This window comes from Ambystoma mexicanum, chromosome 1q (genome assembly GCF_040938575.1).
Source record: "Ambystoma mexicanum isolate Mex_15411 chromosome 1q, UKY_AmexF1_1, whole genome shotgun sequence".
Lineage (NCBI taxonomy): Eukaryota > Metazoa > Chordata > Amphibia > Caudata > Ambystomatidae > Ambystoma > Ambystoma mexicanum.
In genome coordinates, this window is record NC_090922.1 from 385,309,894 (window position 1) to 385,336,571 (window position 26,678).

Here is a 26,678-nt window from a genome sequence, read left to right on the forward strand (position 1 = left end):
AGGCCCCCACTCATGTCACCCACCACCCCCACACCCCAGCAGTGCAGGGTCATCCTCCACCAGGCCCCCACTCATGTCTACCACCACCCCCACCCCCCAGCCACCAGGGTCAGCCTCCACCAGGCCCCCACTCATGTCTCCCACCACCCCCACCCCCCAGCCACCAGGGGCACCCTCCACCAGGCCCCCACTCATGTCACCCACCACCCCCACACCCCAGCAGTGCAGGGTCACCCTCCACCAGGCCCCCACTCATGTCACCCACCACCCCCACACCCCAGCAGTGCAGGGTCACCCTCCACCAGGCCCCCACTCATGTCACCCACCACCCCCACACCCCAGCAGTGCAGGGTCACCCTCCACCAGGCCCCCACTCATGTCACCCACCACCCCCACACCCCAGCAGTGCAGGGTCATCCTCCACCAGGCCCCCACTCATGTCTACCACCACCCCCACCCCCCAGCCACCAGGGTCAGCCTCCACCAGGCCCCCACTCATGTCTCCCACCACCCCCACCCCCCAGCCACCAGGGGCACCCTCCACCAGGCCCCCACTCATGTCACCCACCACCCCCACACCCCAGCAGTGCAGGGTCACCCTCCACCAGGCCCCCACTCATGTCACCCACCACCCCCACACCCCAGCAGTGCAGGGTCACCCTCCACCAGGCCCCCACTCATGTCACCCACCACCCCCACACCCCAGCAGTGCAGGGTCACCCTCCACCAGGCCCCCACTCATGTCACCCACCACCCCCACACCCCAGCAGTGCAGGGTCATCCTCCACCAGGCCCCCACTCATGTCTACCACCAGCCCCACCCCCCAGCACTGTGGGGCACCTGCCAGCAGGCCCCCACCCATGTCCAATCCATGCCCCCCTGCACCTGGGTCCCAACATTCCCCAATCATGTCCGTAATGCCCATCCTCCCCTGCCAAAAGGCCTAACCAACTATCACACCCACCCACATAGCAAAGGCAATTACATGTTACACCCCCAATTTAAATAATGCAATTTAACACATGTCTGTCACACACAATGGCTGCAAGTGAATGACAAAACACCCAACATGACATGCCTGAAAGCAATGAGATGATACGACACATTGAAGATTAAAAAAATAATATGTATTTAACAGCAAGTAGAATGGAAATGAAATAAGAAAAAACACAAAGCAAATCAAACAAAATAAGATGAATGTCCAAGAAAATAATCTGAAAAATTAAAATAAGCCAATGAAGAAGATCATCCTGGGTCCATGAGCCCTACCAAATTAAACCTAACTGACTACTAACTAAAAAGTGAACTATATACAAAAAAGTGGTGCATTGTCCAATCGCAACCAAAAAAAAATCAAAAAAACAAAGGAAACCTAACCCTAACTATACAACTATATACAAAGGCAGCGGGCTATTCGGACGGCTCACTGGTTGTTGTCATGGGCCAGGGCATCATCGAACTCCTGGTCAATGGCTTGGAGGCGGGCATGTTCCCTGGCCCCGAGGTCCCGCAGGGATAACGCAGTGTCAAGCTCAAACTCCCTGCGAAGACCCTCGAGGCACTCAGCCCGCCTCAGCGCCCTCCGCATGGAGTCCTCCGCCCTGACCATCGTGAGCCGTTCCTCCTCTGCCCGCTGCCGCTCCGCACCTATCCGCTGGCACAACCTCTCCCACACGGAAGCCACTCCCATTCCAGGGTTCTCCTGCCCTCCGGCCGATGCCTGCACCCCTGATGTTGATGGCCCCGAGCCATGATGCCTCCCACGTTGAGCCTGCTGCTGCCTCCGACGCAACTGCCTGTGCCAGCACGACGGCATCCAGGCTGATGGAAACCACCGACGCCGTCGTGCACGTGCCCTGCCCGATGATGCCGTCACATCCTCCATCTGCTGGGGTCCAGTTGCTCTGGTGTCCACCCCTGCTGGATCTCTGACTCCCGACTGTGGCAGGGATGGGATCCCCACCGAGCTGGCTGCATTGGTCGGGGCAGGTCCACAGGGGGCCCTGGTGGCATCTGGGCTGGAAGACGGCAAGGAGAACGACTGGTGGATAGCCTGCACAGAGGAGGAGAGGGCCGCCACATTGGCCAACACATGCAGGAAACCCCCGAACATGGCCGATCCCAATTGGGCCACGTCGGCACGGTGCACTTCGTGATGACGTGCGTGCTCCTCCCGGGAAGCACGCACGGCATCACGAATCACAGCCGTGCGCATCGCGACCCCAATCAGGACCTTCTCTGCACGGCCAGGGGTTCCCACGTCCGCAGGTGGAGGGGAGTCAGGTGACATGGACATCCCCTCTACCTGCGGACAGGCCTGGGACGGGGCATCCCTGCTGGTGCATGGTGGTGCACTCACAGGGTCAGGGACAGCGACATGCACAGGCCCCTCCACGGTGACCTGTGCTGCCTCCTGCCCCTGGCCCTGGACTGCACCACTTGCACCAGCAGGGATGCCCCCACCAGGCCCCATGTGTGCCCCTGTGGCGGCCTCCTCCTCCTCTGTGCAAACCACCAACCTGGATGGCTCCTCACCGTCTCCCACCGTAGCAGGCCCCTGTGGGGGCTCACCCACCCCTTCCGCTGCAGCCGTGGGGGCATCCCCGCCGCCTTGCTCCACAGCGCCGTCTCCGCCCTCTTCTTCACTAGCCGCTGCGTAGAGGGAGACAAAGAACACAAGCATCAGGGCACTGTACAATGGTCCCCTAGACAGGAAGCAATAGCAGATGAGCACCACTGTCAAAGTACACTTCCATCATGTCCCTCCACAACACATGGGTCAGTCCAGGCAAAACACACACAGTAACAGGCATGGTGCATGCCATGGACATTTCCATGCATGTCCAATGGACTCTTGAAACATTCAATGATATGTAACTCACATGCATCATGGCTCATGCCCATCACATGCACACACTTCACCTCAGTCACATCCATCTGGCCCCAAACACACCAAACACAGCGGATACAAGCGTAATTTGGCTGCTTTACTGAATCTCTGCATTGTCACACACATGTGTCATGCATCCATGGCATGCACAAGTCACAGACACGCAGGTCAGGCACACAGACATGGCTACCATATATGTACCTGGCATCAGCACCCATCCCTCACCCCCACCCATGTCCAGGTACAGAGACTGGCATGCTCTCATGTTCAAAATCTGAATAGGGCTCCCCATGCGGCATTTCAACACATGCAACAACCATGTGCATCACACATCACTGGTCGCACATGCATTACCATGATGTCCCTGCACACATACATGCATACATGGCCTATGGCACACATACAGGCAAGTATCATAGAACCAGCACACCGCAACATGCCCTGTCTCACACAGTAATGCATGGACACTTACCGCTCAACTCCAGACGGGCCTCCCTCTCAAGGATCTGGGCGTGGAGCGCTGGGCGTACGCGTTCCAGGACCCTCATCTGGATGGAACTCATACGGCCCCGGCCCCCCTCCACGAGGCGCCGGGCCTTCACAAGGGTCCTGGACCTCAAGTCCTCCCAGCGCTTCTTGATCTTCAGGACGTCGCGGGTTGCCACCCCCTCCGCGTTGATGGCAACCACACAGTCGGCCCAGATCCTCTGCCGTCCTTCCTTGCTGGCGCGGGACGATCCAAAGAGGGCATCATACTGCCCCAGGACATGCTCCACCAGGACACCAACTTCGGTGACAGTGAAGCTGGTGCCCCTCTGCCCCTCTGGCCTGGGGTTGCCACTGGTGCCAGATGTGGAAGTGCCCGACATGGCAACCCCAGAGGCAGGTGTGGGTGGGCAACTGGGTCCTGGGGCTGGGCTGTGGAGCGATGTAATCCCAGTCGGGAGTCTTCAGTTCCAGCAGGGGTGGACACAGCAACTGGACCCCTGCAGATGGCTGATGTGCAGGCACCAAATGGCAGGGCACGGTGGCAGCAGGCAGGCAGGCAGGCAGGCAGCAGCAGATGGCACGTGGGAGGCTGCTCGGGGCACTGGGGGGCAGTAACTCGGCCTTCTGGGCAGGAGCGTGGGCTTCCGTGTGTTTTCGCGTGGCCAGCTTGATACGGAGTGATTTGGCACGTGAATATCCTGCACGTCAGCGTGAAATCCGAGGAAAGGCCCTTAGCGCGTAAGCGCGTCAGCACGCATACGCGATTCTATTGGACCAGAGTCCCTCAGCGCGTAAGCGCGTCTGTGACGTGACCCGCACGGGTGTTCCCCACTCAGCACGTGATGACGGGGCACACGTGGAGATACTGCACGTCAGAGTGTCATCGCGTGTAATTGGACAAAAGTGCGCGTACACGCGATTGGCCTATGTACGTGTATTTAATGGGTGCGCGGCCACTTACACACGCAAGTACGTCAGCGAACCTGTATCCCGTGGTGCGTGTGAATTTCCACACGCTATTGGACTGGGAACTGGATTCCAGGGGTGCGCGGGTCACACGCTGTATCCCGTGGTGCGTGTGAATTTCCACACGCTATTGGACTGGGAACTGGATTCCAGGGGTGCGCGGGTCACACGCTGTATCCCGTGGTGCGTGTGAATTTCCACACGCTATTGGACTGGGATCTGGATTCCAGGGGTGCGCGGGTCACACGCTGTATCCCGTGGTGCGTGTGAATTTCCACACGCTATTGGACTGGGAACTGGATTCCAGGGGTGCGCGGGTCACACGCTGTATCCCGTGGTGCGTGTGAATTTCCACACGCTATTGGACTGGGAACTGGATTCCAGGGGTGCGCGGGTCACACGCTCGCCTAGAACACGCGCAAAGCATAAAATTGCGGACTTTAACAATAACAAGCTCAGACGCCAGGATGAACATACCGTTCCTAGCAGCAGTGGCAGTGGGCTACCAAAGGAGGAGGAGGAGGATAGTCAGGGCCAGAATATTCACACCCAGAACCAGCCTTTTCGGGATGCCTGATGACCAGGTGTATGGGAGGTACAGGTTTCCACCACACATCATACTGGACCTGGTGAGTGAGTGGGAGGATGACCTCACATCACCCACCCTGTGCTCCCAAGCACTCAGCCCCCTGGAGAAGGTCCTCAATGTACTGCACTTCTTAGCCACTGGATCATTTCAGCGGACAAGTGCCATAGTGGGTGGGGTGTCACAGGCCACCCAGTCACGCTGCCTACACCAGGTCTTGAACATCATGACTGCACGCCCATCAGTCCGCAGACACATATACCTGCCCAGAACACCTGCAGAAAGGCATGCTGCCGCCCTGGATTTTTACGCAGTGGCACGATTCCCCAAAGTGCTAGGTGCCATCGACTGCACCCATGTGGCTCTACGTCCCCCCAGGGCATCTGAGCACATCTATAGGAACCGCAAGCACTGGCATTCCATCAACGTGCAGGTAGCATGTAATGCCAAGGGAATCATCACCTCAGTATATGCCAACTATCCCGGCTCCACCCACGACAGCTTCATTTACCGAATGTCCACCCTAAGCCGGGACCTAGAAGCTGGGCGGCATGGCGATACATGGCTGCTTGGTGAGTATGTATGCCACTGCACATGCATGCATGTTGGATACTGAGCAAGGTCACAACCTCACCAATGATACCAATCCCCACCTCCACAGGGGACAGTGCCTACCCTCTCAGCCCCCACATGATGACGCCAATTCGGAACCCCACCACGCCACCCCAGGTAAGATATAACACAGCCCACATTACAACCAGGGGCATAGTGGAGCGCACATTCGGAGTGCTAAAGTCACGCTTTCGCTCCCTTGACCGTTCTGGCGGGCAGCTGTTATACGCTCCCCCAGTAGTGTGCAGGATCATAGTGGCAGCATGTGTCCTGCACAACGTTGCAACACGCCGGGGCCTGGCCGTGGACATGGTGGTGGCCCCACATCCCCAACCACATGCACAGCCGCTGCGCATGGGAGGGGAAAGGGCACGGGGGGAGGCAGCCCGTACACAGCTAGTGGCTAATTACTTCACATAGAAATCACACCCCTGTGGAGTGCACACTGCCCTGGCACATTCCATCTGACAATCAATGATGACTCAACCTGACACTGATCCTGAATGTCTGGAGAATGAACCGGGAATACCATGTCAGCCTGAGATTGTTCACCTGGAAGTGTCACAATGTGTGCATCCCTACCCACACAGACACCACCAATGCAGTTTTGTGAAGTTACACATTGAAGCAGCTAAAATGAATACCCACTTGCAAAATGCAACAAGAGGACAGTGCCATGTCAGCCAACCCAACCCCAGCACTGCCACACGACACACCGTGCCATGTCATGCTAATTGCAGGTAAACAAAGTAATCCCCACAACATGACATCACTCTCACTATGTACAGTGGCACTATTAGAAACCTGCAACACCTGAAATGCTCACAGCAATGCCGGACCAACAACATACTTGAGCACGTAGTACCATTAACATGACATCACAAATGTTACATATTAGTAGTCTCACCACCTGGAAATGCCTGCACTCCCACCACTACCAACTGTGCAGTGTTGGCGCCATGTAGAGTTGTAGGTGCACTGCTGCCAACATGGTCCCCATCTCCAGACTAGAGGTCCTTGTGTGGACTTGCGGAAGGGACCTGCAAATTGGGAGGTAGACACAGAAGAAGAGTTACACATCAATGCAACATGCAGTGTACAACACAACAGCAATATGCACTATGAATGTATACACAGTATTGACTACAGACTGGCCACACAGCTCATGGGAGTCCAACGTCACTGTGTAATTCACTGTCACTTGGGCACACCCTTTGCAAGCCCATGGAAACGGGAAGCAGGAGGGGTGTGTGTGACTCAAACCCAAGCATCTGAACCAAATACATTACAAGCCTGCATGTGCCCAGCCACAATGCAGCGTATGCCCACAGGAACCACGGAAGCCAACAGATTGAAGCCAACAGATCGAAGCCAACAGATCGAAGCCAACAGATCGTCCCAAAAAAATTGGGAATAAAAGAAATCAAAATAAAAATAAAAATAAGAAACAATCAAAAATGGCCATTAATGGGCCCGGGGGGGTTGGGAAGGCCACCCAGGAGGTCCGAGGACAGGATGCACACCAGAACCCACCTGCGTGGATCCTGGGAAGATAAAACACCTCCATGGGCTCATGGCCCACACGGCTACCCTATTGTGGGAGTATCACTGCTGTCGCTATTATCACCCTGTGCAGCTGCATCGGAGGTGGTTGCACTATGGGAGGCAGCCCACGCAAGGCCCTAGTCTGCTCCTCCATGGCTGCAAGCATGCGGGTGTGGTAGGTCTGGTTCTGGAGGATGAGTGTGCGGAGGTCCCCATGCAACAACTCACGGGATGCCCGGACCTCCGCCCTCGTTGCCTGCATCTCAGCTGAGAGCGTACGGGTGAGACGCTCCAGCTGCTGTTCTGTCCTTTGGTGTGTTGAAGCCTCAAGCTCAACAAGAGTCGTCCTGAGGTGTAGGAGCTCCTGCCTCAGGGCTTCCCTGTGGCCCTGGGACTCAATGGAGATGGCCTCCTGCAGAGTCGCCAGTGCCGCCCGCCTGTCCCTGTTGGACCCCAACATGTCCTCCCTGTGTGACTGGCAGATGGAGTCGGTTGCCTGCTCTAGTCGCTCCATCAGCCTTTCTGGGGGGACAATGGAAGTGGCCACCCTATCCATGGCCTGAGCCATCATCTCGGATGATGCAGCCTGTTGGGTAGCCATACCGTAAATGGATTGCTCCCATGCGGTATTGCCGGGTGGCGTACGGCCACCACGTCGGCGGGCACCACACCTGTCTGGGGCAAGGCGAACTGCGCCTTGCTGTGCTGGCACTGCCTGAGGCTGCAGGACTGCATTCCCCCTCTGATCTGCTGGCCCAGGAACAGGATCAGATGTCGCGGAGTGTGACCCTGCATCCGTAACCACCGAAGGCGTAGCTGCCAACACTGACATCCCCATGGAGGGTACTGACCCTGGTGCAGGTGGGTGAGACAGAACAGAATCCCTCCCTGGAACACTCACCTGCGACGGCACGTAGGTCTCATCCGAATCAACACCTGAGTACAGCTCGGGGGAGGTGCAGCCAGAGACACCTCTTGAGAGCACGACCTGCAGCACTTGTGGGTTCTCCCCCACCACCACACTACGTCCCTCACTGGTGGTTGGTCGGCCCTGGGACACCTCCTGGGTCTGCGCCATCTCCACAACCCCAGCAGTATCAGGTGCGTCTTCCCCTGCAAAGACATGTAAACAAAGAAATGGAAACAGGCATTAGCACCATGGCACACATTGAGGGCTGAGAAGCAAGAGAACCAGTACTTGATTGACACATGTCCCACATGACTGAAACCCTCCCATGCATGCACCCTCACTGCGTATGAAGTGCAGGCAAATGGCACACACTGATGACACCAAGATGGAAGATGAACACATTTTCTGCATGCTGCCTGGCAGTGGCATCACACATTGGCCTGTGATTGGCAGGTGAAACACACATGCCATCACACAGATGGCATGAACCATTGCTATTGAGTGAAGATGGAGAGGAGGGCAGCACCTATTCATTCAGTCCAGTTCCCGCATGTAATAGCTTTTCTAATTCTAACAGGTCAGATTTTTCACCTGGAGCTGCCAGTCTGAAATGGTCAAATTGCACAGGGACATGTGTGTACAAATGATATCCAGGTAACAAAGTCACTCCACTTTACCATACCCATGTCAGACATGTGACTAGTGGACAGCGACATGCCTAGTGAAAGTGGTGGAATGCAAACAAACTGACTGAATGAACAGTGAAAAAGAAGCAAATATGTTGTGTCAAGGTGACACTTCAAGGGCAACTGGCGTGCAGTTGTGCTAGATGTCTACTGTTGGCAGAAGGGATACTGCTATGGCCAAATGCAGCTGCGCAGGAAGGATTGCATGAAGCACATGGCTGACCCATACGACTCAGGCGCACACACTCTCACCTGGCACCCGAACAGAAGCCCTCACACACACACCATGCACATGGATGACACACACATGCATGTGCACTCACCGGACAATGCCTCGTAATCAGCCAGATCTCCCACGCCTTGGATCTGTTCCTCCGTGACGTAGGTCCCAGCGACTGACTCATGTGGAGTGAGTTCCATGTCTACTACTGGAGACCCACCTCCAGTCACTAGAGTTGCGGCATGACTTGAGGCCAGCTTACTCTTTGCCCTGCGCTTTAGGTCATTCCAGCGCTTATAGCAATCATTGGCTGTGCGCCTCACGATTCCAAGGGCACTTACGATGTCCGCAACGGTCTGCCAGTGTGCCTGGCGTTGTGCAGGTGTGGTCTTGGATCCTGCAACAATGACCATCTCGTTGTCATGTCCGGACACATACTCAACAAGTGCATTCAGTTCGTCATCCGTGAAGCTGGGCTTCCTGGACGGGCCGGACTGTGTAGCCGTGTCTGGGGCATCAGCCTGTGCCGGACGAGCACTCTTCCTCTTCCGCTTGGAAGGTGGTGGTGATCCTGAGTGTCCTGCGCCGCTCTGGACACTAGGGGCAGGAGCCCTGGTGGACTCTGTATCAGGAGTGTGGGATTGCACACTCAGCATGGGAGTTGGTGCAGGCATTGGCTCTAGTGTGATGGTGTCAGGGGGAATGTCAGCAGCATGGACTAGGACCGACACTGTCCTGGCTGGGTGTGTGAGGGCTGGGGTGGATGGAGCCGCAGCTGCCCCTGCAGCCTCTCCGCCCTGCCTCCTTGGTGCAGCAGATGACCTTGCTGCCCCAGATCCACGTGGCATGATGGCATCAACGTGCACCAGCGCACGTGTCGTAGCCCTGCTGACCTGGAAGTCAGCCATGGAGTCAGCCAGGTCTGGTGCCACAATGGGCTGGTCCAACAAGGGCTGAGCATGGATGGTGTCAGCCACTTCAGCCTCAACGGGAGGGGGGGGGATGATGGGTGCCCTTGACTGGTCCTCCACACATGGGGGGACAGGCTCACCCTGCAAGTTACGACCACGTCCCCTACCGGATCCACCACGGCCACCACTTGTGGCTCTTCCACCTTTGCCACCCTTACGGAATCCTCGCCTCCCAGCCATGGCACTGATATTAATGTGCGTATGGGAGTGGCTGTAGACAATTGTCCTGGGCAATTGGGGGTCAAAGGGGTTGGGTACCAGATGGTAATTGTACCCTAGTGCTCTAGCACGGCTGATTGTAACCCCTGGGGAAAGATGACGGGTCACGCAACGCACAGGAGGCCCAAAAAAGGGAGATGACGTGCACGCAACCCCTCCTAGACCACGTGTGCAGAAAGAAAAACCTGCACTACGCTGTGGCACCCAGTAACACAAGAATGAACGTATGCGTGTCACACGCAGCCTAGAATGACCTCTGAAGGGGTAGGCTACACACGGGGCAAGCACAGAAGTTGGATACGTGCGTGACTCACCGTCTGCCAGGTAAAAGAGCGTGAAAAATGAGCGCGTTTGGCTGTCTAAACCGCCGCCAAAAGAAGATGTGTACGCTGTCTGAGAAGACAGGACAACAGTAGAAGGGGACACTGTTTGAGGGAACAGGCCCAGGTAAACCAGTAAAAGAGAAAAAAGAGAAAAAGCTGTCAGAGGTAACAGGGAATACGAACTGGAAACGCCGTGAAGTAAATCGCGTGTGAAACGACAAGAAGTACAGAATTCACCCACTCGCTCTCCACGAAAAGCACGTACAAGGAAATGGTGTTCTACATGTACCTTATATACTGGCCCACACGTACAGCGTCACTTACGCGGCGTGTACGTTCACCAATCACACGCTTTGTCACTCCTGCGTGTAGATCCATTTTCACCAATCACATGCTTTGTCACTCCTGCGTGTAGATCCATTTTCACCAATCACACGCTTTGTCACTTCTGCGTGTAGATCCATTTTCACCAATCACAAGCTTTGTCACTTCTGCGTGTAGATCCATTTTCACCAATCACACGCTTTGACACTGGGACGTGTCATGCAACAATTTCCTGCACGTGCAGGTGACTATAGGCGCGCATATGCTGTTGACGGGTTTACGCGCTAAGGGCCTTTGCTGACGTGTGGGATTTCACTCCCTATCAGGCTGTCCACGCGTTCACACACGAGAGACCACGCTCCTGGCCAGGAGGCCAAATTACTGCCCCCCAGAGCCCTGAGCACGCTCCCACCTGCTGCCTGACTGCCTGCTGGCCACGTGCCCCACAGTGCTGGTGGGTGGGGGTGTTGGGAGACATGGGTGGGGGCCTGGTGGAGGCTGCCCCTGGTGGCGGGGGGGTGGGGGTGGTGGGAGACATGGGTGGGGGCCTGGTGGAGGCTGCCCCTGGTGGCGGGAGGGTGGGGGTGGTGGGAGACATGGGTGGGGGCCTGGTGGAGGCTGCCCCTGCACTGCTGGAGGGTGGGGGTGGTGGGAGGCATGGGTGGGGGCCTGGTGGAGGCTGCCCCTGCACTGCTGGGGGTTGGGGGTGGTGGGAGGCATGGGTGGGGGCCTGGTGGAGGCTGCCCCTGGTGGCGGGGGGTGGGGGTGGTGGGAGACATGGGTGGGGGCCTGGTGGAGGCTGCCCCTGGTGGCGGGAGGGTGGGGGTGGTGGGAGACATGAGTGGGGGCCTGGTGGAGGCTGCCCCTGGTGGCGGGGGGGTGGGGGTGGTGGGAGGCATGGGTGGGGGCCTGGTGGAGGCTGCCCCTGGTGGCGGGAGGGTGGGGGTGGTGGGAGACATGAGTGGGGGCCTGGTGGAGGGTGCCCCTGGATGGTGGGGGCTGGGGGTGGTGGGAGACATGAGTGGGGGCCTGGTGGAGGCTGCCCCTGGTGGCGGGGGGGTGGGGGTGGTGGGAGACATGGGTGGGGGCCTGGTGGAGGGTGCCCCTGGTGGCGGGAGGGTGGGGGTGGTGGGAGACATGGGTGGGGGCCTGGTGGAGGCTGCCCCTGCACTGCTGGGGGGTGGGGGTGGTGGGAGGCATGGGTGGGGGCCTGGTGGAGGCTGCCCCTGCACTGCTGGGGGGTGGGGGTGCAGGGGGACATGAGCAGGTGTGCAGGGTAGTCCCCTGTTTTGTAGGCTGCCTGCAGGGGCCGTGGAGGGTGTACAGGGAACACCTGTGAGGACCCACCCAGCCTAATCGCGTGTGACTTCCCACGCACCCCTGTAATACACGTACCCAGCCAAATCGCGTGTGATGATTCCCACGCACCCCTGTAATACACGTACCCAGCCAAATCGCGTGTGATAATTCCTGCGCACCCCTGTAATACACGTACCTGGTCAAATCGCATCCCTGTAATACACGTACCCAGCCGAATCGCGTGTAAAACTTCCCGTGTACCCCTGTAATACACGTACACAGCCAAATCGCATGTGATAATTCCCGCGTACCCCTGTGATACACGTGCCCTGGCTAATCGCGTGTGAAACTTCCCGCCTACCCCTGTAATACACGTACCCTGGGCAATCTCGTGTTCAACTTCCCGCGTACCCCTGTAATACACGTACCCTGGCTAATCGCATGTAAAACTTCCCGCATACCCCTGTAATACACGTACCCTGGCCAATCGCGTGTTAAACTTCCCGCGTACCCCTGTAATACACGTACCCTGGCTAATCGCGTGTTAAACTTCCCGCGTACCCCTGTAATACACGTACCCTGGCTAATCGCATGTTAAACTTCCCGCATACCCCTGTAATACACGTACCCTGGCCAATCGCGTGTTAAACTTCCCGCGTACCCCTGTAATACACGTACCCTGGCCAATCGCGTGTTAAACTTCCCGCGTACCCCTGTAATACACGTACCCTGGCTAATCGCGTGTATAACTTCACGCGTACCCCTGATATGCACGTTACCCGCTTTGCGTTCCTTGTTTGCCAGCCCTGTAAACTGGTCCAGGGTTAGCGCAGCCCTTTGCGATGATTTAGCGATTTTGATGGCTTTTCCTTGCGCGAGGGCGTTCTTGGGGGCGTTACTGGCGCTGCTGCAGGGTCGCTGCGATACTCTGCGCCACGGCTGGTTTGGGAGCCTAAAATCCATGAATACGCTGTGCGCGGAAATCGGTTTTAGCGCACGTGCCTGGCACAGTCAATCGCACGCGGACACTCTGCGCCAGCCGCTTGCGACACTTTTCTGCGAAATTCTATGAATTACCCTGTTTATGTTTAAAGGAGTGGGTATCTCTGTCCTACTCCTGGGAGTGCGAAGTACAGATCAATACAATCTCTTTCTTGACACAAATGAGAACTAGTCGCAGGAGAACAGTCACGTACCCAGGAGGAGAAGAAGCCTTCTCCCCACCCAATACTTCTCAAGAAAGCACGTTTGCTCTGATTTCTGTCGATTGATGTTCAAAATATTCTTTTTGCCACCTATACAATCAGTGAAAATTGAAAATGAGGAGGTTTTTAAAGAAGTTTAACAATAAGGTGCTCATTTTCTATATTTGAAGATGGGGATTCCTTCCGTTTCCACTAACACGTAAGTGGCTGCCCGTCTCCAAATGTTCATCATTTGCACTGCGGGGTGGAAATATAAAGGGAAAAAGGCATCGTGCAAGCATGTACGCTGCCTTTTGCCAGTGCAAACTGAGTAAACGCTGCCTGGCAGTCTCGCATGGCAGGAAACATGTAGGGTCCGCCTGCTTTATGACAGATGAAAACCCATACCGAGCGCAGATGCTGGAGTATTTGTATGATGGAGAGGAAGGAGGCGACGGAAGTTGCGTCCCTCCTCCTTTCCACCATACAAATGATTGAATTTCTGGCGTGGCATGATTGAACGTGGTTAAAGCCTTACTCAAGGCTTTTACGCCTTTCAATTACCTTACGCCACTATAGAAGATGAGCACCTTAGTGTCTTATTTCAAGATACAAACGCTATGTTATGTCATTTTGATTGTTTTCTATAAACTGCACACCTCCCATGGGAGGTGCACATATCAGCTACAATGTGCAAGTGGGAGTTGCAGCTTCACCCCCCAAATCAGCCGATACTGTAGGGATCAACAGTGGGATAAGGGCAGCAGTGGGTGGCGGGCTTGAAATGATTTAGGCCCCAGCACTTATGTATTCACACATTAAGGACTGTCTGTGACATTGGGCCTCATTACGACCCTGGCGGAAAGTGACTGACCGGACCGCAACAGCGTAAATAGCGTTTCCGCCATTGCACGAAGGAGCAAAGTGCGGCTAATCACGACCCATCGGGCACGAGCATTACGCCATGGCGGAATCCGAAAGGCTGCGATGGCGGAAATGACCCCAAAACGGCCCTTACCGCCGCCGTACGCTGCACCAGGTGCAATACCGCCACCCATCTTAGCGGTCACCGTAATGAGCGGTCACCGTAACGAGCGGGCACCGCAAATTACGGCCACCGTAAATATACGGAAACGGAAGTAAAAGCATGTGGCCGGAACGGGAAACAGCACGCCGCACAACTATAAAAACCGAATCCCAACACAACCATTAAAAATCCGACCCTGACACACATCCCAACCCGTTAGCAACCCCAGTTAAAAAAATAAATATGGGAAAGGTAGCCAAGAAAGCGTGTGACCGCAAGCGGCAGGTACACTTCTCCCGAGAGGAACTGACCGTGCTCACCGAGACCCTCCAGGAAAATGCCGCCGTCGTCTTCTCCAGTCAAATGACCAGGACGGCCCTTGCCAACAAGAAGGCCATATGGGCCCTGGTGGCACAGCGCGTAAGTGCGGTGGGGACAACACCCCGCACGCCACAGCAATGTCGCAAGCGGTGGGACGACCTGCGGATCCGCGTACGCAGCATACTTTCTGCGAACAGGAACATCGCCACAGCTACCGGGGGGGGTTCAGAGTCGCCCATCAAGTTGACCCCCTGGGAGGATATCTGCGCCTCCACCATAGGAATGGAGAGCATAGAGGGAGTCGGAGGGATGGAGAAAGGAGTGCCGACATCCGGAGAATCAGGTAGGTTGGCCAAGAGAAACAATGCGAAATCCACAAACCACGAACATGTGCAGTACCATGTGACCCCATAGTGCAATACATACTTTGCCCTGACAGCGCCCTCTAAAAGTCAGAATGAATAAACAAATCAATCAAGATGCCATAAACAACCCCTACATGTGCAGCATGCACCCCCTAACTGCAGGCAGCCAAATGAATGCATCCTCAATCCACACGAAAATGAGACCACCTCCAAGGCCCAGTCCCAAATCAGCCTCATGTACCACCCCAATGCATTTGATACGTTGCCATTCCAAATCCGACAGACCCATAACTAACGCTCGCCCCTCTTTACTCCACCACAGGGTCCGATACCAACGACGAGCTGCAGGACACCCCTACCAGCACGCCTGCAAAGAGGGCCAGGACCAACGTCCCAAGAGCCTCCACCTCAGGTGCAAGGATCAAGACACGGCAGCAGCAGGAATCAAGTGGCAGCACACTGGAGGGGACTGCAACAGGCACCCCAGCAGCCAGCAAGTCCACAACCCCAGCACCACAGGTCCCCCCAAAGAACGTATCTGATGGCACTGCCTCTGGTGGTAGCAGCACCATAGGTGACACAGCTGTCATGCCAGCATGCTCCGACACGGAAAACAGTGCTGGCGACGTAGGTACCATCCATGACCTTTCCCAATCCCCCTGCATGTCCCATCCCCTACACCATGACGAAACCACGCAGGGGCACCCTGAAGACGACGACTGGCCAACCCCCACAAGTCCTGTGCCAAGGCAACATGTGTTGAGCAGCCCCCTTGTCACACCACCGCAAATGTCCATGGCCCAGCAGAGGCAACAGTCCCTCGACCTGCTGATCGAGCAACAGCAGGAAGTGTCCACGCTACTCAAGGACCATGCAAATGAATGCGGGGGTTCCAGGGCAGCCATGGAAACATCCACCGAGACACTCAGGGCACAAATAGAGAAAAGTAGTGAGAGCCTCAGGGGAGAAATGGAGAAAAGCACCGAGAGCCTGAGAGCACAAATGGAGAAAAGCACCGAGAGCCTGAGAGCACAAATGGAGAAAAGCACCGAGAGCCTGAGGGGGGAACTGCATGCGACGTCCAAAGACGTTTGTGCTGAACTTGCTGCTGTGCGCCGTGTGCTCTCGGAGCTCTCACAAACCCTCAGAGACATGCATGGACGCGAGCAGGCAGAGACATCATCCGTGGCAAGTTCCGTCCAGGGCAGCCCCCAACGCAGATCTGGCAGGAACCTGCGCTCCACGGGCAGGGGTGCCCCTGATACCCGTAGAGGGGGCTTGCAATAGCGTCCAACCACGGACAGCATGCATATTTGGACACTGGTGTTGGGGGGGGAGGTAGTAGGGTGGAGGGGGTGTGTTGGGCTTCACTGGGTGGCGGGTCCATAGGGTGTATAAATCAAATCACATTAACAATACAGCATCTCATTATCATCCAATGACATGTGTGGACATTGATATTTGCGTACGAGGCCTTCATAGGCGTACAGTCCACAATGTGCCTGTACTACACACACACAGTGCCACAGGTCCCCTTTCCGTGTAATAGGCACCATGCGTGGTTGCTAGAAGCATGCATCTATGATGCTCTGTCGGATTGCACGTGCATCCTGTGCCTCATGGACTCCTTGAGGTGCCTCCACATCCCCACCCTCATCATCATCATCATCTTCAGGTGCATGCAGTACAGCGTCAGGGGGCATGGGCACATTCCTACGTATGCACATGTTGTGCAGCATGACACATGCCATGACCATCTTAGAAACCTTCTCATGGCTGTACATGAGTGCCCCGCCAGACCTGCTGAGGCTGCGGAAACGAGCCTTCAGTAGGCCGAATGCCTGTTCAATGACCACACGGGTACGTGAGTGGGCATGGTTGTAGTCCTCCTCATGCTCGTTCTGTGGGTTCCGGATTGGTGTAAGGAGCCATCTCTTCAGTGGATACCCGGCATCACCTGTATGAGACGAATAAAGGGTGTCAGTGGAATGATAGTGCTAAGTAGCCCCCCCCCCCTCCTGCAAGGTCATTGACGCATCAAATGGGCCACGATGTCATGCATGGAATGAGACTCACCGAGTAGCCAGGATCTGTGCCCTGCGTGTCGCTCCATGTAGCGTGGTATTCTTGTGTTCCTCAGGACCATAGAATCATGGGTAGATCCTGGAAATCTGGCACAACAATGCGTAAAGATCTTGTTGGAGTCACACACCATTTGCACATTGATTGAATGAAATTGTTTCCGGTTGCGGTACTGGACCTCCATGGCATGTGGGACAACCAATTCAACATGGGTGCAGTCGATGGCACCAATGCAACCCGGGATGCCGCCAAGTGCATGGAATCCCACTTTTGCGTTGGTAATCTCCTGGTACGTGCGTGGTAGTGTGATGTGGTCGTCGGCGTGCTTCAGGAGGGCATCGTGCACTTGGAAGAGTGTCCGTGAGAACAGTGGCTGTGAAATGCCATGCAACTGTCCCACTGTGTGCTGGTAGGTGCCTGTGGCCAGGAAGTGGAGTGCAGACACCACCTTCAGTAGGGGTGGGATGGCGGTTGGGCTATCTATCATGCTCACGAGGTCAGCATGTGTCATGTCCACAATGGCGATTATGGTGTCCCGGTCCAAACGGTAGAGGGTGTGGATCTGCTCAGCAGTGAGGTTGAACGGATCGGCTCGGAGGCGTGGGATTGCGGGCCGCCTGCGTGGTGGTAGTGGCAGTGCTTGTGGGCCTTGCTGACCCTGCCTTGCCCTCCTCCTCCTCCTTCTCCTCCGTCTCCCCTGTGCGCCCGGTTGTTGTACCTGTTGTTGTTCGTCGTCTTCTTGTAGTTGTAGCACTTGCAGTGCTATCTGGTCCCCCAGGCCCAACATCGCTAGTCCTGCCGGTAGCATTTTGGAGTGGGAGTGGTTGTGGGAGGGGTTTGGGTCTGCTATATATGTGCTGTCGGCCTGTATGGCCTCCACCTGTGCTGATTGAATGATTCTGTGGCAGACGCTATCCCTTCTGGCCGAGCACGTCCCGCACGTAAGGCTGCATTTGGCCGCATGGCATCTTGGGATTGGAATCATGTATCAAATCCCGATGGCAGTGTGATGTACTTTGACTGATTTTCATGCTATGCTCCCATTGTTACACATGCTATGATTGCAGCCGCTTACATACCTGTGAAGAGTCAGTGGTATGTAGGGCTCGATCGATGGCCGACCCTCATGCAGCACAGTAACGTACTTCACCGACGGGCGTGGCGTCCCATTTGTGATTGCAGCCAGTTAGCATTATGACACACAGCCGCACTACATTGATGTAATTGTGAATGCAAGCGTTCACAGTAGCCTTTTCGACGTAATGTTGCAAGTGAGGAATTCGAAGGCCAGCATTTTTGGTTTTGAAGTAGCGGCGAGGATACGCCCACAGGTCTGGCTGGAAATGTAACGTTCTATTGTAGAATGTCCTTGGGACATGGCCCATAACGAGCAGGCAATGAATGATATGAATTGAATGGGATGCGCAATAGCGTAGTGGACGATAAGGCAGGACGTTCCCAAATCCATCTTGCTTCACAACACTACAGATCCGGCCAGGGGCACAGTGGTTTTTGCAGACTGCATTACGCACAGACGCGATGGAAGTTTCACATATAATGTGAGTGAATATTCATGCGTTTTCATTGCGGGATGAGGGAATGATGAATGGATGCATGGACTGATGATTCCGTTTAGGGTCTGCCATGTACATGGGTTTTTTGATTCACTCCCCTTCCCCTGCGCTATGTGATGCAAGGCTGCCATAGTGGGACATACGTCTATCTGCCCTTGTCGGATCCTCCCTGTCTCGACGCGCCTTCATACACTTGTGTCTAGGCACGTTACTAATCCCATGTCATGGGTTCTATCTTGACGGACGCATGCACAGTAACCGACGTTGCCAATGGTGTATTTACCTCGATTGATTTCGTTATGATTCGATACTGATTTAGGGGTGTGTATATTCCTTTGGAGTGGGCTAGCATGCATATGGGTGTGGATTTGGTGTGTTGAATGAAGATTGTAATGCATCATGAGTCCCGTAATGCAATCGGTTAATTTGTGTTTCTTTTGGGTGACAGGTATCTCCTGCCCTATTGCAGATGCCATCTCTACGCCACTCCTCCAGATGGTTTTTACTCTCGACTCCTGCAGCTTCGGGTGAATCAGTGGAGCACCATTTCGATCTTATGGGACGATCGCCAATGGGCCACATGCCCTTACGCTGTACTGGTGGCTAGGTGCAACATTTCGGCCTTTCAGCTCGACTAGTGCCTGCCTCATGGGACGGACCTGCGGTTCTTGCCGCTTCCATGTTGCCTTTTGGAACGTTGATGTAGGCCCTGTGTGCCATGATGGTACAGGGCGTCACACAAGTGGAAGCTGGTCAATTATTGCAGATGCAGCCCTCGGTGATGATGGTTGTTTTGGTGTTATTTTGCAAATTGCTGTGGGGCCTTTGTCATTTGGATGTGCATTTAAATTGTATTCCGATATTTGTCGTGTTGCGTTGTTCTTTGCAGGTGATGTGGCGATTTTCGCTTTGTGGCGGTATGTATTGCGAGATGATCTGCATTGTGTTCCGCCTTCTGAGTTGAGTTGTGTGGTACAGTACTGGGCGCGTTTGCCTACGTAGCACAGTATGGTCACGGATAGGGGCTGCCATTGTGACTGTTTACATGATGTGCTGTTCAGGGGTGGGGGATTGGCTTTTGGCCGACTGGTGCCTGTCAGCCAGGTCGATTGGTGGAATGATGGGATGTTCAGAATGTGGCTGGTCACAGGTGACTGTGTTTGCGTGCGTTTGTTGGAGGGGGACTGGGGTCATGTCCATTGGAATAGCTTCTGTATTGATGCCATCTGTGCCCTGCAGCTCCCATCGGCCCCTCTTGGGATGAGCCTGGCTGCTCAGTCACTCTGCCAACTTGTGTGGTACATGCTTCTGCTGATGGTTGGTTTGTTTACTGGCAAGAGTACAGGGCTGGTGCAATCCCCCTCAGGATGCTGTTTTGGATGTTGCCTTGCGCTGGTGGCAAGCGATGGGGGACTACTGTTGTTTTGTGTCATGTGTTCTTGATTTTCATTTTGATGTATTGTACCTTCACATGCCTGTGCTGCATCAGTACGGCTATGGTGACATGCCGTACATGGATGCCCACTCACGGGGCGCTTTGAGCCCCTGCATGCTTTTCTACGTTGGCATGCATGGGTGAATTGTAGATTTCACTGGTTGCATAGTGTGGTTACATTGCGCCTGCCAGGAGTTGTGCAATGTGGCCAGGGAGTGGAGTACAGGCACTCAGTGGGCCATTTACGGTTGGTTCACGATGCCGTATTTCTCGCCATGGCGGAATGGTACTTTACGACGTGCTTGATGGCGTTCAGTACATGTCCGCTAGGGTCAGAATTCGCGTACCGTTGCGCCATGGCGGTGATTCCGGTTTTGCAAGGCGCGCGTGCGCGTACTTGGTGCAGTTAGCGTTGCCGTTCACTGCGGTGTCGCTAATGGCATCGTACTTTACGGTGACGGGTCATGATCGCAACGAGCGGTGTTCGATGGCGGTATTGCATTTCCGCCATCATTTTTCCATTTCCGCAAGGGTCGTAATGAGGCCCATTGACATGATTTAATCCTAGCTATTTGACTCGGCCTTTTAACTTTCCATAAACCCTCGCTGTTGTATATTAGTGGTAGTTCCATTTCAAACGTCGGGGTGCGTCAGATGTTAGCAAGCAATTTACTGTGGGCATAGTTTTGCAAAATCATTACATACACATAGAATACTGGAAATGTATACTTTTGTAACAGAAACATACGGATACATTTAAAAATATACCCCGGAAGAAAATCATACAAAATGAATAAACGCGTACTTCATACAAACCATTTCCGTTTGTGCAAACCCGCACCCTGCACTGCAATGTGAAAGATCTGGTGTCATATGCCTTGTGGTTGCAAGTCATATCTCTCAGAGAGAGTGCAGAATGCCGTCATGGAGTGCCACTCCACGCACCGTTCAATAAAGGTATGTCAATGTATATCAGTGGTCGAAGTGTACGAAAAGTAGTAGTGGAACTATGTTCCCTGCTGGCCTGCACCCACTCCCCACAAACCTCATCACCACGCCCCATCCCACACGTAATACAAACCCCCAAACACTTGCACCTGCTGTTTATGGGAACGTTTGGTGCAGTGCACTGAAAATGCAAGCTGCAACGTCTTCCTACACTTTTATTTTAAAATGAAACCATTCTGGAATGGTTTCTTTTTAAAATAAAAGTATAGGAGCTGTACAACGCAATTTAAAAAAGTAGAGGAGCACCGCTCCCAACCACTCCCGCTCACTTTGACCACTGATGTATATGTAACCTTAGTTGAGGGGTCACAATTCTCCCCAAAGGTGAGTGATGTCTCTCGTTACACCTCACAGCCCCACAACGAACACAAAAGTTGGATGCTGGTCCCATCCAAACTGACATAGTTGCACTGATAAGATATACGCGCATCGCACACGCTTTGCACATTGTTTGATGCAGTAGAGAATCCATTTGAAATAAGATTGATACAGGGGTGGACTGGGAACCAAAAGAGGCCCTGGAAATAATGTTCAAAGAAGCCCAATATTACACATTTTTAACAAGTACAAACCTTTTCCTCTGAGAAAATGTGCAAATAAAATAGGTTACCACACAAAAGAGGCCTAGGATGGTGAGGCCTACCGGGAAATCTCCAGGCCAGATTGATATGCTTCTCTCCTCATCCCCCTCTGCTGACAACCACAGACATGTGGTTCTTGCTGCTGCCCATCTACCTTGCTGGCCTTCTATTGCTGTCCTCCTGCTTCTCGTGTCCTATCCTGCCAAGCTCCCCCCTGCAACAACATTCCCTACTGTTGCAACCTAATCCTGTGACTTGCTCCTTTACTGAGTAGGTACCCTCCATCAACACCCCACACAATTGTGTTGTCCACCAGGACCATAGCTGGGAAGACAAACAAGACTGCATGTTCAGATGACGAGCTCAGCCTATTGGTGGGATGCATCATGAAGTATGAAGCCTACATCTTGGGTCTAAGGCACCGAAACCCAAACTATGCCAATGCTACAAAATGTGGGCATAGTGCTAAAGTGAAACCTCTAGCTTGGAGCAGGGGTAGACTAGGTTCGAAAAGTGGCCCTGGAAATGTGTTACAAAGTGGCCCCAGAAAACACTGTGTGGGTGAATTTAGCGAGCCAACACATCCCCTCTAGGCAGGGCTTGGGGGGCTCTCCACAGAAACCTCTGGGTATTAAGCGCGTTATAAATAACCTATCATATCATATCATATCATATCAATAAACGTTGGAAACAATTAGTCCAAATGATACATTTTAAAGCACATTTGGGTCCATTTCAATATTAAAAAGCAGTGTTAGATTTACACCCGACATATATTAAGAGTGAGGAACATCATGCTGGAAGCTTTATCACAAATTGTTTAATTCAAATGAATGTGGGTGAGGAGGATAGATAGAAGGAAGTGGGTGGTGGAGAGGATAAAAGGTGCAGAATACCGGCATAGTCACCCAGAATAGGCCTGCAGTGCAGTAGCCCACTTGGAAATCTCCAGAGGTCGCTGCAGGTCAGTCCACCACTGGCTTGAAGGAAATAAGAGTGCCAGAAAGAATTGAAGAGGCATGTGGACAGCCTATTTGTGGGACATGATGAGGAATACCTAGCCATTAGAGGCAACACCCACAACCAGCTCTCGAGGTGTCGCCATGAGGGAACATGTCCTGACCCTCTCCACCATTCGAGATATGTTTAGATGGATAATGTAGCCCATATTTTCAGTCCCATCATGTTTTATTGCTTCATTACCACCCCCTCCCACTGTCATGCACTCATTTCCCTTGATTTCACCCCCTCCAGTTGGAGCATTTTTTTAAAACAACATGACAATCATTGAATATCTTGCCGTTTGATGGTGCATTGGAGATAGCGTACATTGGTAAATGCTGCATATATTTAGACATGTTGCATTCATGTGAATATATGTGTGATTTTCCCACCTCTTTACATCAGCTCATCTACATTATCACTCGGTGTTTATTTTAGCCATGTCCATCCAACCCATCATCAGAGTCATCCTCTGCATCCTGATCGGAAATCGATACATTGCTCCTGATGGCAACATTTCTGGAGCACATAGCAACCAGGTAAACAGGAGAATTCCGTAAGGCTCCTATATTGTGGAGACATCGGATATGGTTCTTGAGCACCCCACATGTCCACTCAATGGTGTTCCAAGTGCGGATACGTGCATCATTGTGACAGTGTTTTCTTGATGTCACAGAATACCATAGCAGTGTTACAAACCATGTTAATAGGGGGTTCCCAGAGTTCCTTGCAAGATAAAGTGTAGGGGTTATGAATGATTGTTGTTCTTGGTGCACAGTATGCAACACCACTGCCATTAGAATGCAGCTCTCCCCCACGAAAATATGCAGTCTATCTCTACACATAATGCTTCTCCTGCTCTCACATACTCTCCAGACAACCTCTCAGCACTCATCCACTACAAGCACCATTCTAAGACACAGGGGACAACACCTCTCCCATTAATGCAGCTATCCTCCAGGACATAATTTGGTCTAGCTGCTGCTCATATCATATGTCTCCTACCCTCACATTCTCTCCAGATTACAACTCAGCACCCATCCACATGCCTGCTCGACATTGGATGACTAGCCGAGACTTGGCCAACCATACTTACTTTGTATTGGCTAAAATGCACACATGCATTCTACAACACTCTGACGAATTTCCCATACCCTGACTTCTTTCCCCCAAGGGCATTTAACCTACAGTGTGTTGGGGCCATACCAATGGTGAAAGGTGCTATACAAATGTTATGTTATGTTGATTTATATCACGCACAGCTACCACCCAAGGGCAGTCTCTAGGCGCTCATGTGGCTCTGCAAGAGAAGAGTGTGGGGGGTGTTAGTGAGGATAGAATGATAGTATATGTCCAGAACCAGGAGTAACTGGCATCTGTGAGCATTGTCTTGCGTGTGGGAGTTGGTTCGAGAGGCCCTGCGTGTTGTAACAGTATTGGTAGGACTCAGTGCCTCGGAAGTGTGCTAGTGTTTGTGTTGGGAGTGTGTGTCGTATGATGTTAGGGTGGGGTTTCCGGTCCTACTCCCTGGTTCATTGTGTCCATAGGGATCCAGAGTCGCAGATGACTGTTAGGTGTTTGATTGTTTTGTGTTGGTGTGCATTGCAAAGTGTTGATGTAATTATGATTATGATTATGATTGGTCATTTATAACACGCTTAAAACCAGGAGGTTTCTTATTATGGACTATGTACGAGGGAATTACCTCTAATGTTATTTCCAGGGTCTTAGAGAGTTGGTTCGGTGCAAGCATGTGATTAGTTCTCGCTGTGTCTATGTGTAGTGGGGCTAGCCCCTACTCATGCATAGTGGCATTGGTTATGTCGGAGGAGCAGGAAAGGGGAAAATTGGTTAGTAAATTGGTTAGTAAATTGGTTAGTTTGACAATGCCTCTGACGTGCATCTTCAGATGCCGTTCGAGGGTGCCTTCCAACGTTCTTGGGTGTGGTCCGTTGGCCACTCCTGCCTCCTCTCCCAGCATGCAGGCTGACTTCCCCATAGGTTTTAGGGCAGAGGGTTGGTTCTGCCTAGTGTGTTCCTGGTTACTCAGCAAGGATTTAGTCGTAGCAGTTGGGATTGGCCCTGTTGTGCGGTTGGTATCTGGAAGGGTGCACAGATGGTGTTATAATACATTGAGCAAGTGGTGCTCGACCGAGTGACCCTAGTTATGTGTGTCAGCAAATGTTAGTGTGAACTTTTGATTTAATGTTTTACGTGACTGGGCTTTCCTGGGTGCATACATTTTTTGCATGCGACTGACTGTTAATTGGGCGGCCTACTCTTCAATGATCTTCACCACTGCGGGGTGGAAATATAAAGGGAAAAAGGCATCGTGCAAGCATGTACGCTGCCTTTTGCCAGTGCAAACTGAGTAAACGCTGCCTGGCAGTCTCGCATGGCAGGAAACATGTAGGGTCCGCCTGCTTTATGACAGATGAAAACCCATACCGAGCGCAAATGCTGGAGTATTTGTATGATGGAGAGGAAGGAGGCGACAGAAGTTGCGTCCCTCCTCCTTTCCACCATACAAATGATTGAATTTCTGGCGTGGCATGATTGAACGTCGTTAAAGCCTTACTCAAGGCTTTTACGCCTTTCAATTACCTTACGCCACTATAGAAGATGAGCACCTTAGTGTCCTATTTCAAGATACAAACGCTATGTTATGTCATTTTGATTGTTTTCTATAAACTGCACACCTCCCATGGGAGGTGCACATATCAGCTACACTGTGCAAGTGGGAGTTGCAGCTTCACCGCCCAAATCAGCCGATACTGTAGGGATCAACAGTGGGATAAGGGCAGCAGTGGGTGGCGGGCTTGAAATGATTTAGGCCCCAGCACTTATGTATTCACACATTAAGGACTGTCTGTGACATTGACATGATTTAATCCTAGCTATTTGACTCGGCCTTTTAACTTTCCATAAACCCTCGCTGTTGTATATTAGTGGTAGTTCCATTTCAAACGTCGGGGTGCGTCAGATGTTAGCAAGCAATTTACTGCGGGCATAGTTTTGCAAAATCATTACATACACATAGAATACTGGAAATGTATACTTTTGTAACAGAAACATACGGATACATTTAAAAATATACCTCGGAAGAAAATCATACAAAATGAATAAACGTGTACTTCACACAAACAATTTCCGTTTGTGCAAACACGCACCCTGCACTGCAATGTGAAAGATCTGGTGTCATATGCCTTGTGGTTGCAAGTCATATCTCTCAGAGAGAGTGCAGCATGCCGTCATGGAGTGCCACTCCACGCACCGTTCAATAAAGGTATGTCAATGTATATCAGTGGTCGAAGTGTACGAAAAGTAGTAGTGGAACTATGTTCCCTGCTGGCCTGCACCCACTCCCCACAAACCTCATCACCACGCCCCATCCCACACGTAATACAAACCCCCAAACACTTGCACCTGCTGTTTATGGGAACGTTTGGTGCAGTGCACTGAAAATGCAAGCTGCAACGTCTTCCTACACTTTTATTTTAAAATGAAACCATTCTGGAATGGTTTCTTTTTAAAATAAAAGTATAGGAGCTGTACAACGCAATTTAAAAAAGTAGAGGAGCACCGCTCCCAACCACTCCCGCTCACTTCGACCACTGATGTATATGTAACCTTAGTTGAGGGGTCACAATTCTCCCCAAAGGTGAGTGATGTCTCTCGTTACACCTCACAGCCCCACAACGAACACAAAAGTTGAATGCTGGTCCCATCCAAACTGACATAGTTGCACTGATAAGATATACGCGCTTCGCACACGCTTTGCACATTGTTTGATGCAGTACAGAATCCATTTGAAATAAGATTGATACAGGGGTGGACTGGGAACCAAAAGAGGCCCTGGAAATAATGTTCAAAGAAGCCCAATATTACACATTTTTAACAAGTACAAACCTTTTCCTCTGAGAAAATGTGCAAATAAAATAGGTTACCACACAAAAGAGGCCTAGGATGGTGAGGCCTACCGGGAAATCTCCAGGCCAGATTGATATGCTTCTCTCCTCATCCCCCTCTGCTGACAACCACAGACATGTGGTTCTTGC